At 49.0% G+C, this 9,603-nt stretch overlaps 1 pseudogene; it reads left to right on the forward strand.

Annotated features, from left to right (window-relative positions):
* Positions 1–235: 235 nt before the first annotated feature.
* On the forward strand, positions 236–1,524 carry LOC125553462 (mitogen-activated protein kinase kinase 9 pseudogene; annotated as a pseudogene).
* The last annotated feature ends 8,079 nt before the right edge of the window (positions 1,525–9,603 follow it).

Genomic DNA, 9,603 nt, shown 5'->3' on the forward strand with positions numbered 1-9,603 from the left:
TATTTCGAAGGAAAGCTTTGGCATAAATCTCCTTAAGTTTCAGACTCAATAACATCATGAATATCCATTCTTGCACACAAGATAAATAAGCAGATTTTCACATCGTTTTCAAAAGAAAGGTTTAAAAAGATTCGGAAGTTAGACATCAAAATCTCAGCACAGTCAGCCAAATTAACTTGCGCCGCCAGGTCGTAGTATAAAGCTAACCTCACCTCCACACAAAAACATCATCCGTTACTCGATCATCAATTTCATCATTCTATTGCCAATACAGTTCTTGCGAAACACACACACATACACACGGCGACTCAAGATCATGGCGGCTGCCAGAGAAAGACGACTGCCGCAGCTTCACCTCAAGCTCGACGCTCCCACGTGGGCCTTCCGGTGCCCCGCCCCGGCGCCGGTCACCGCGGCGACGCCGTCCACGTTGGCGGCTCGGCCGGACGGCGAGTTCCGCCTGATCGACTTCTACCAGCTCTCCGTCCTTGGTCGCGGGAACGGCGGCACCGTCCACAAGGTCTCGCACCGCCGCACGTCGGCGCTGTACGCGCTCAAGATCATTCACCGCGGCCACCCCGGCGCCGACGAGGAGGTAGAAGTTGTACGGCGCGTCGACTCGCCGCACATCGTCCGGTGCCACTCGGTGCTCCCGACGGCGTCCGGCGACTCCGCCTTACTCCTCGAGCTGATGGACGGCGGTTCGCTCGACTCGCTCGTCCGCGCCGGCCAGGGAGGCTTCCCGGAGGAGGCGCTGGCGGAGGTGGCCGCGCAGGCGCTGTCCGGCCTGGCGTACCTCCGCGCCCGCCGCGTCGTCCATCGCGACATCAAGCCTGCGAACCTCCTGGTCAACAGTGGCGGGCAGGTCAAGATCGCCGACTTCGGCATAGCCGAGGTCGTCTCCCGCGCCGGCAAATATCGCGCGGCCTACGAGGGCACCGCCGCGTACATGAGCCCCGAGCGCTTCGACACGGAGCGGTCGTTGCAGGGCGACAGCGACGAGGAGGGCCCCGTCGACCCCTACGCCGCCGACGTGTGGGGGCTGGGGGTGACCGTCCTGGAGCTCCTCGTGGGGCGCTACCCGCTGCTCCCCGCCGGGCAGGAGCTGACCTGGGCGGCGCTCATGTGCGCCGTCTGCTTCGGCGAGCTGCCGGCACTTCCCGACGGCGCGGCGTCGCCGGAGCTCCGGAGTTTCGTGGCCGCTTGCCTGCAGAAGGAACACCGGAAGCGGGCGTCCGTCGGGGAGCTGCTCGTGCACCCGTTCGTCGCCGGGAGAGACGTAGCGGCGTCGAGACGGGCGCTACGCAAATTGATCGAGCAGCGGTGTTGATAGACACGCGCGTGTAAATGTTGAACTGTCACATTCTCGAATCGTGAATACCTAAGCTAGGCATTTGCACATACAGACAGTGGACCATACTTTGAGCTTCGAAGGGTCTCGCTCCCTGAGAGCATCTCCAGCCCATACCTTATACACTACTGGAATAACCTTATATGCCTACGGCCTTATCTATGCCGACAGCTGCCGTTGGCATAGATGGAGCTATGCCGACGGTTCGGGGAATACCGTCGGCATAGTTCCATCTATGCCTACGGCAGCCGTGGGCATAGTAAGGCCGTCAGCATATATCGATCTATGCCTACGGCAGCCGTAGGCATAGTTAGGCTGTCGGCATAGAGGTGGCCCTCGTGGCCAGGGGACAAACGGTGGGCTGACGCCGTCAAATCTATGCTGACGGCGGCCGTCAGCATAAATATCATCTTTTTTTTATTAGGAGCTGCCACGTGGCAGAGCTATGCCGACGGCTACCGTAGGCATAGCCTCGCCACATGGCACCTCCTGGTAGCCCCTGGCCGAGAACAATGCCTACGGCCGTAGGCATAGATATCACCTTTTTTTATTTTAAATTATTTTTATGTTTTTAAAAGTTAAAATTTGAATAATTTAAATCTAACTTATCTAAACTTAAACATACACAAATTATATATCGACTTGGGGTAAAATTTTCCATAGATTATGAATATACAGTTTGTTTTTGTTTTTGAGTATGTTAGAAATGTGACCTCGTGTACTTTTGCATATAGGTCCTTATAGTTTGTTAAAATCATAAGTAATTGATAGTTGGATCAATTTTGACAAATTTTATATGGTTTTTCATCAGAATCTTGAAAGTAGGGATGGCAGTTTTGCCCATGGGTATGGGTACCCGTGGGCACCCTACCCGAAAACAATGGGTATGGGCAAGACTTGAAGAGATTGTCTACCCACGGGTAATGGGTACCCATACCCGCAAAATATATGGGTAGGGCATGGGTAAGAAATTGTGCCCACGGGTAACCCAATGGATACCCAACAAAAATTAATAAATGAAAATAACTCCTATAACATGTGGGGTTAACATCCAACTCATATGGTCCAACCCTAAATCTCGTATTCCTTAAACAAGTCATAGCTCATAGACTCATAATCACCTGCTCGCCACTCCTCAAACGTCCTATGTGACTCCTTAAAAGATGAAATATCGACTCTTAGCTACCAGACTCTTGTCGAACACTCGATCCAGTGATCCCCAATTCCCACCACCGCCTTCCACTACGTCGGCCTTCCACCAACCGCCGCTCATACTCCCCTAATGCCTCCAAGAGGCCACCCACTGGAGGAGGCAACATACGTGTTATACTACTCTACCATGATCACTTGAATTTTGAACTCATTTCTCTACCTCATAATAATTTGACTGCTATATATTGTACCCAATGGATACCCATTGGGTATAGGATACCTGATGGGTATGGGCATGGGTGTCAGTTTATACCCATGGGTATTGAAGTGGGTGGGTATAAAAAGTTCCTATGGGTATGGGTTTGGGTAGAAGGAGGTTGCACCCGCCCATACCCTACCCATTGCCATCCCTACTTGAAAGGATTCTGTTGCTATACTATTTTTAAAATTTGAACAAACTTAAATCATGTTTGCTTCAAATTTATAGAAAACACCCTTTTGTTTTGAATTTGTTGTATATTTTTCATTCCTTGGCCAATTGAGACAAATTTTATATCTACATCCATCAGATTGTTTCAAGGATTGTGGTGGCCGGCGCAAACACCCGGCAACCGGCTCCGGAGTGTGACTCCTTCATGGACGGCAATGTCATCGTCACTTGGAGGGGGAAACGGCCACGTTGGGTCGACATGGAGGGAATCTTATGATGGGTTTGGACCAAACCTTGTTCTCAAGTGTTCCTATGGGCTGACCTATAACCAGGTGAAAACGTCCATTGGTCAAATCCCGTCTGACGGAAGTCAAAGGCGTAGACCTCCGGGTCAACAAGTCTAGGGTTAGGCCGGTTGGGGGCCTTCGGGGGGTAGCAATGCCACCAGAGCATTACGTCGGGTCCTCATACATGTCTTAAGGTGTGGTGGCATGTCTGAAGAGGCAATACGCGGCTCCGGTGTGAGGTCCCCCCCCCCTCACGGACGGCAATGAAATCGAAGTAATCCCTCTACGGTTTTGGCGTTGCATGAATATTTCTGAACACTCAGAGCGTGATCAATTCATGAAATTTTTACACAGTGCAGACACATGTGATATAATAGGCGTGGAAATTTCTTATATTTTTTAAAGATGCAAGAGTATGTGAAAAAATCCCCCACTATGGATTGTTCTTCGCGTGTCTACGAGTGTGGCCAGGGGCCTTCGGGGGCTAGCTATGCCACCAAATCTTGTGTTGGGTCCTCTTACATGTCTGTCAGTGTGGTGTCAGGTGCAAAACACCCGTCATGCGGCTCCGGAGTGTGACCCCCTTCACGGAAGGCGCCACCGCCGGCACTTGGAGGGAGGAAACGGCCGCGTCGGGTTGACACGAGGGGGATCCGGTGGTGGGTTGGGCCCAGTCGGGCGCCTTCGGGGGTAGCAATGCCACCAAAACTTGCATTGTGTCTTAATATATGTATACAAGTGTGATTAAGTGTTGAAATAGCCAATGGAGCAACGGGCAGCACACTTCCTTCACAAAACCGGACACGTTCTCTCTCGATAACCATATACTACCTTGGAGATGGTGTAGTTTACAAGTGGCCTCTTGTGGGGCTTCTGCGAAACATGCTCAAACTTTTACCACGCCCTAAAAGGACCATATGACTACACCATGCCAAGTCCCGAGGATTTTTGGCATCGTATGATTTCCCGTGGATTTTAACGGCAAGATCTGGCATGCCCCGAGGTACATTCACCCTGCGGTGGTGGGGCCTCCCCCTTCTTTGGTTGCACTAGGCCTACACATACCGCAAAGACATCATATGTGATTTAACAAACCACTTCTGGACATCATTTCAGGTGCTCGCCAAGTAGATCCGCAATTTCCCGCATTGAAACCCTACAGATGCAATAAATGTCTCAAATATTGCAGGTGGCCCAGAAAAATGCCATGTCCTAGCACGTGTCATGCAATGGCCCCCTTTGAGAGCACGAGAAGTTTCAAGGTCAACGAAGCAACGGGCATCACACCTCCTTCACAAACTGAACACGTTCTCTCTTGATAGCTAGATATTACCTCGGAGATGGAGCAGTTTACAAGCGACCTACGGACAGGCTTCTGCGAAACAGGCTCAAACTTTCACCGCACTCTACAAGGGCCATATGACAACACCGTTCCAGGTCCCGAGGATTTCCAGCATCGTATGATTTTTGTTTGATTTTAACGGTTGAATCCGGCATGCTGTCGAGGTACATTCGCCTCCCGGTGGTGGGACATGCCCCTCCTTGGGTTGCACTAGGCCTACACATACCGCAAAGACATCATATATGATTTGATGAACCACTTATGGACATCATTTCAGGTGGCCGCCGTGCAGATCTGCAATTTCCTGCATTGAAACCCTACGGATGCAGTAAATGTCTCAAATATTGCAGGTGGGCCCGAAAAATGCCATGTACTGTCACGTGTCATGCAATGGCCCCCTTTGAGAGAATGAGAAGTTTCGAGGTCAACAGAGCAACGGGCAACGCACTTACTTCACAAACCGGACACGTTCTCTCCTGTTAGCCAGATACTACCTTGGAGATGGTGCAGTTTACAAGCGACCTCCGGTCAGGTTTCTGCAAAACGCACTAAAACTTTCACCGCACCCTACAACAGCCATATGACGACACCGTGCCAGATCCCGAGGATTTCCGGCATCGTAATGTTTGCCGTGGATTTTAACGGCTAGATCCGGCATGCCGCCGAGGTACATTCGCCCCTCAGTGGTGGGGCCTGCCCCTCCTTTGGTTGCACTAGACCTACACATTCTCCCCAGTGGTGGGGCCGGTAGCTGCGTGACGCATGGTACGGCATCGGCGCGGACGGGGGCACACCTGCTACCCTCCGCCAAGATCCCCTGCAGGCCAGCACCTTCGGCCCGCCCCCATGAGCAGCGGTGTCACCAGATCGGCACAACGGGCGCCCCAACCAGTCAAGACCCATACCTGTATCAGCCATGAAGGAAGACGCCTCACCCGGCCCGAGCCTGATGCAGACGAACCGCCGCCAGAGAGACTCGCCGTCGCCGCATGCAGATCGGCCGACCGCCGTGGCCGCAGCAGCGCCGCTGCAGACCACCCCCGCAGAGGCCACGACAGGCCCCTGGCATCATATATGATTTAACGAATCACTTTGCGTACAGTTTCTCAAATGACTGTAGGCAAAATGAGTTTATCAATTTTTTAATTCTAAAAGTTCATTTTTTTGAAAAAACATGAAATTTGGCAGAATATTGGTTTATGATTCATAGAGGGTGTGGAAAAAGTTTGAAAAGATTTCATAAAAAAATCTAATAAATCTAGCAAAACAAATACGTAAAGAAGCATACAAAAATGAAGAGTTCCTATTGGGTGACCACCCGGTCACGCGGATCGGTGACGTGAATGGCTGGCCCCACACTCCTCTGCACCTCCAAAAAGAAAAGAAGAAAAAGAGAACGCACGTACGCAAACACGAGACAAAATCAAATGAAATTTTGGGCCTTCCCGCGCCACTCAGCCCGCTTCCCTCCCACCCACCAAAATTAAAAAGAAAGAAAGGAAGAGAAGCGAGAGAGAGCCCACCCAAGACCCAACACAGCCGCACCACTCCCCACCCCCACCACACGCAGCCCTCGACCTCTCTCTCCCCGCGAGCCTTCTCCACCGCCGCCACCCACGCCGGCGATTCCTGCGGCTTCCGGAGTCTGCCGACGACGCCAAGCATACTCCCATGATCGCCTCCGTCCGCTCCGTCTTCCCCTCCGAGCAGATTCGTCGCTCGCGTCCTCTACCGGTCACCCGCGACCATCCCCTAAGCTAGGGTTTCAGCCACTGCGTCGCCAGCGTGGCTCCGGCGGCTCAGGTACATCTCTCCATCGAGATCCCCCACAACCCACCCTCTCTTACTTACCTCGTATCATCTCCCTCCCAGATCGAGCACGCCACCGTCGCCGTCGTTTCACTCGCACTGGAACAGCAAAGGGAAGGCCATGGACGACGCCGCTCCAGCCCTACTCCGACGCCATAAGGTCAGCCCCTCCCTCTCATATTCGATCTGTTCCCCTACCCTTCCCTGATGTGCCTACCTTCCTCACCCACACGCAGCAGTAGCAGCAACTCGATGCAGGGAGGAGGGAGAGGAGGAGTCCTGCTTCCCCCACGTGCATCTTCTCTCTCGGAACGACCGAGAGGTTTCCCTTCCCCTCCACGCCTCCCTTGTCCTCCTCGATTGCCTAGGCTTGCTCTCAATTTGCTGCTGCTCTGCTCTGCATTTTTTACTTCCACACATGCTTGACTGAATTTTGAATGGGTGCTACTGCTGTCACACTCCACTGTTGGGTCCTCTTAGCTAGCTAGCTCTCAGTTTGGACTGCCCTTGTTGGTTGCTGCAGCCAGGCTAGGCGTATCTTGCATAATATCAATCGATCGAAACTTGTTTGCATATATACATACTACAGGAAGTGAGTGTGGTAACTAACTATTATTATTCAATCTAGCTCGCTAGCTTGAAATCTTGTTTGTACTACATACATTGCAAATTTGCATGCCTAGTGAACTAGCCCTGTACGTATTATTTTTATAGCACGGTCTAACTGAAGTTTGTGTTTGTGCTAAATGGAACACCTGATGCACTTGTCTTGGTACTGCTTTTGATGATGTGACGGTGTGGTGTTCAAACAGTTAATGCCACCCATCCATTGATGAACTAGAGTCCATCTCCGGTTTGAATTGACTCTGCTTTTAGTATATTTTGTTTGCTACCCCAAAAATGCAGTAGAATTTAGCTTATGAATTAGTCTGGTTGGATTTCTCAAGTTATCTCAAGATGCTACAAAATAAATTGTTGTTGCCCTCTCCCTTTGATGTTTGATTTGATTTGATTCGGTTTCCTCACGCCTCTCTGATTGTTCTGTTCATGCTGCTACCGGATCCAGGAAGGTCTTTGAGAACCTGAGGGTTCTTGTTTTGATTGATAGATGCATGTGTGGGTGGCAGCAGATCAACCTCCTTCTCAACTCATGGGTAAGCCCAGCCCCTGAGATACTCAACTTCTCAACCCAATTTTTTTGTCTGTCTTGTTCCTTGACAAACAAATTTTTTTAGGCCAAAACTTTTTGTTCCATTACTACCAACTTGCTGCGCTCGATATCCATGCCCTAATTCATACCTGATCCATTCTTAGATGCTAGTAATAAGTAAAGACGACATGTGGTAGAAAACATATTAAGGCACCATTATGTGTGACAATTACACCGACTCATGTCAGTGTATGTAGTTTGGATGAAATTTTCTTTTTGGCAACAAATGCATCAACTCTGACAGAACCATTCATGTTTAATACTGTCCTGTGCAAAATGTAGTGCTAGTTCTATAGTTCGTCATATGTACACATGTGCTCTGCAGTTTTAGTTCTTCTTCTTGTGTTGCTGCACTTGGTCTGGAGATACAACAACATTAGTTAGGTCCATGCATGGATGGATGGATCAACACATACAACTAGTAGTGCTAGTAACAACAACAAAATAAGCTTGTGATTGATTATGTTGAGGCTAGCATTCTCTGTTTGTTTTGGAGCCCAACCATGTACTGTACGTACTAAGCTAGCTCACGCACACACATAGCCAGCTCGATTGATTTCTGTAGATACTAGCACCAACACGCCTGTGTCTCCTATACTAGCTTGTTTAATTTCTGTACTAGCTAAACAACACTAGCTCTTACTTGTTCGTTCGATTCGGAGCAGCAGGCATCCTCCGTGGATGATGACGACAACTAGGGCATCCACCGCCACGACGACACCCTGCACATGGTCCAACTCGGCTACAACCTCCTCTACCGCGTGACTGCGGCCGCGGTCGTGTGCGGCATCGACTACAACCTCCTCTCCGGTGAGTCCATATCCTACCTCTAGCTCCCTCTCTTGTTCTGCTATAGTAGTACCTTGCTCTGTTTCATGCGCATGGGTGATTTTGTTTGTGCTTGTCGTGCTTTGTGCCATGGGAAAGATCATTCCTATTTACAGTGATGATGATTCAGAGTAGCACACTTGTTAAATTCTGCTCTTGTATTAGACCCCATTTGTGGTTACTGTGATGTGCATTGATTCGGCCTCCTAGTACTGCAGATCATGCATGTTAATAATTTATAATGGCCTTGCTAGTTTCTGCAGCTAGGCTGTGTTAATTGTTGGTGTTTAATCTAGCTAGCTTGTTTGTACCATCAGGATTGCAGCAAATTACAGCTAGCTAGCCTGTTTGAAATCTGTTTTTTTGATTGGTATGCTGCTGGTCTGAATCTACTTACATGCTTGACTAAATTTAACTTGGTGCTATTGCTGTTAGACCCTAGTACTCAATCACTTGGACATTGCTGCATTGTTTGCCAATTAGTTTGCTTGCTTCCTTGTTGCCACAAAAAAATCTGAATCTTTTGTGTGTGTAATTCAGTTTTATCATTATGCATGCAATCTGATCTAGACTTTCGATTTTGACTTACAGTTGCGTCTAGATTAGAACTATGTATGTGCTTTCGGAGAACATGCCTTTCTCCTCTTCTTTGCTTACAACCAGCATCACAAGAACCATATGTGTACACTGACATGTTCCTTAATTAGCACTCGGTCTATTTCATTTCTTAGCATCCACTCCAGATAAAGTCATGTCGTGTTTGTGACTTGGAACAACCTGCAAAACTTGATGGTTTTGTTTGAAATCATAATTTATCTGATGTGGTTTCCTATCTGTCAAGGAGTTCAAGATGCTCCAAAATACCTTTTTGCTTTGTTTAGTTGATTTTCATATTACCTCATGATCAAGTCCCACATACTCCTACTTTGTATCTACTGAATCATCACAGGGGCTATTTGTGTCCAGTTTAAATACCTACTCTGTACCTAGTGGAAAAACTATGTTATGATTGTATACCCTGTACCCTTTGCTGTGGGCTATGTTGTTATATTCCTGCATGTCCATTCCAGACATTGTTGTATTGCTCATACCCTTGCATATGAGCTCTACCAAACACTAATACTATAATGAGTGGACAAACAACGTTTTTTCTTGTGTAACTTGTATATTCATGAGGATTATTATTGGGACATA

This window comes from Triticum urartu, chromosome 4A, assembly GCF_056163025.1.
Source record: "Triticum urartu cultivar PI428250 chromosome 4A, HENAU_Tu73, whole genome shotgun sequence".
Lineage (NCBI taxonomy): Eukaryota > Viridiplantae > Streptophyta > Magnoliopsida > Poales > Poaceae > Triticum > Triticum urartu.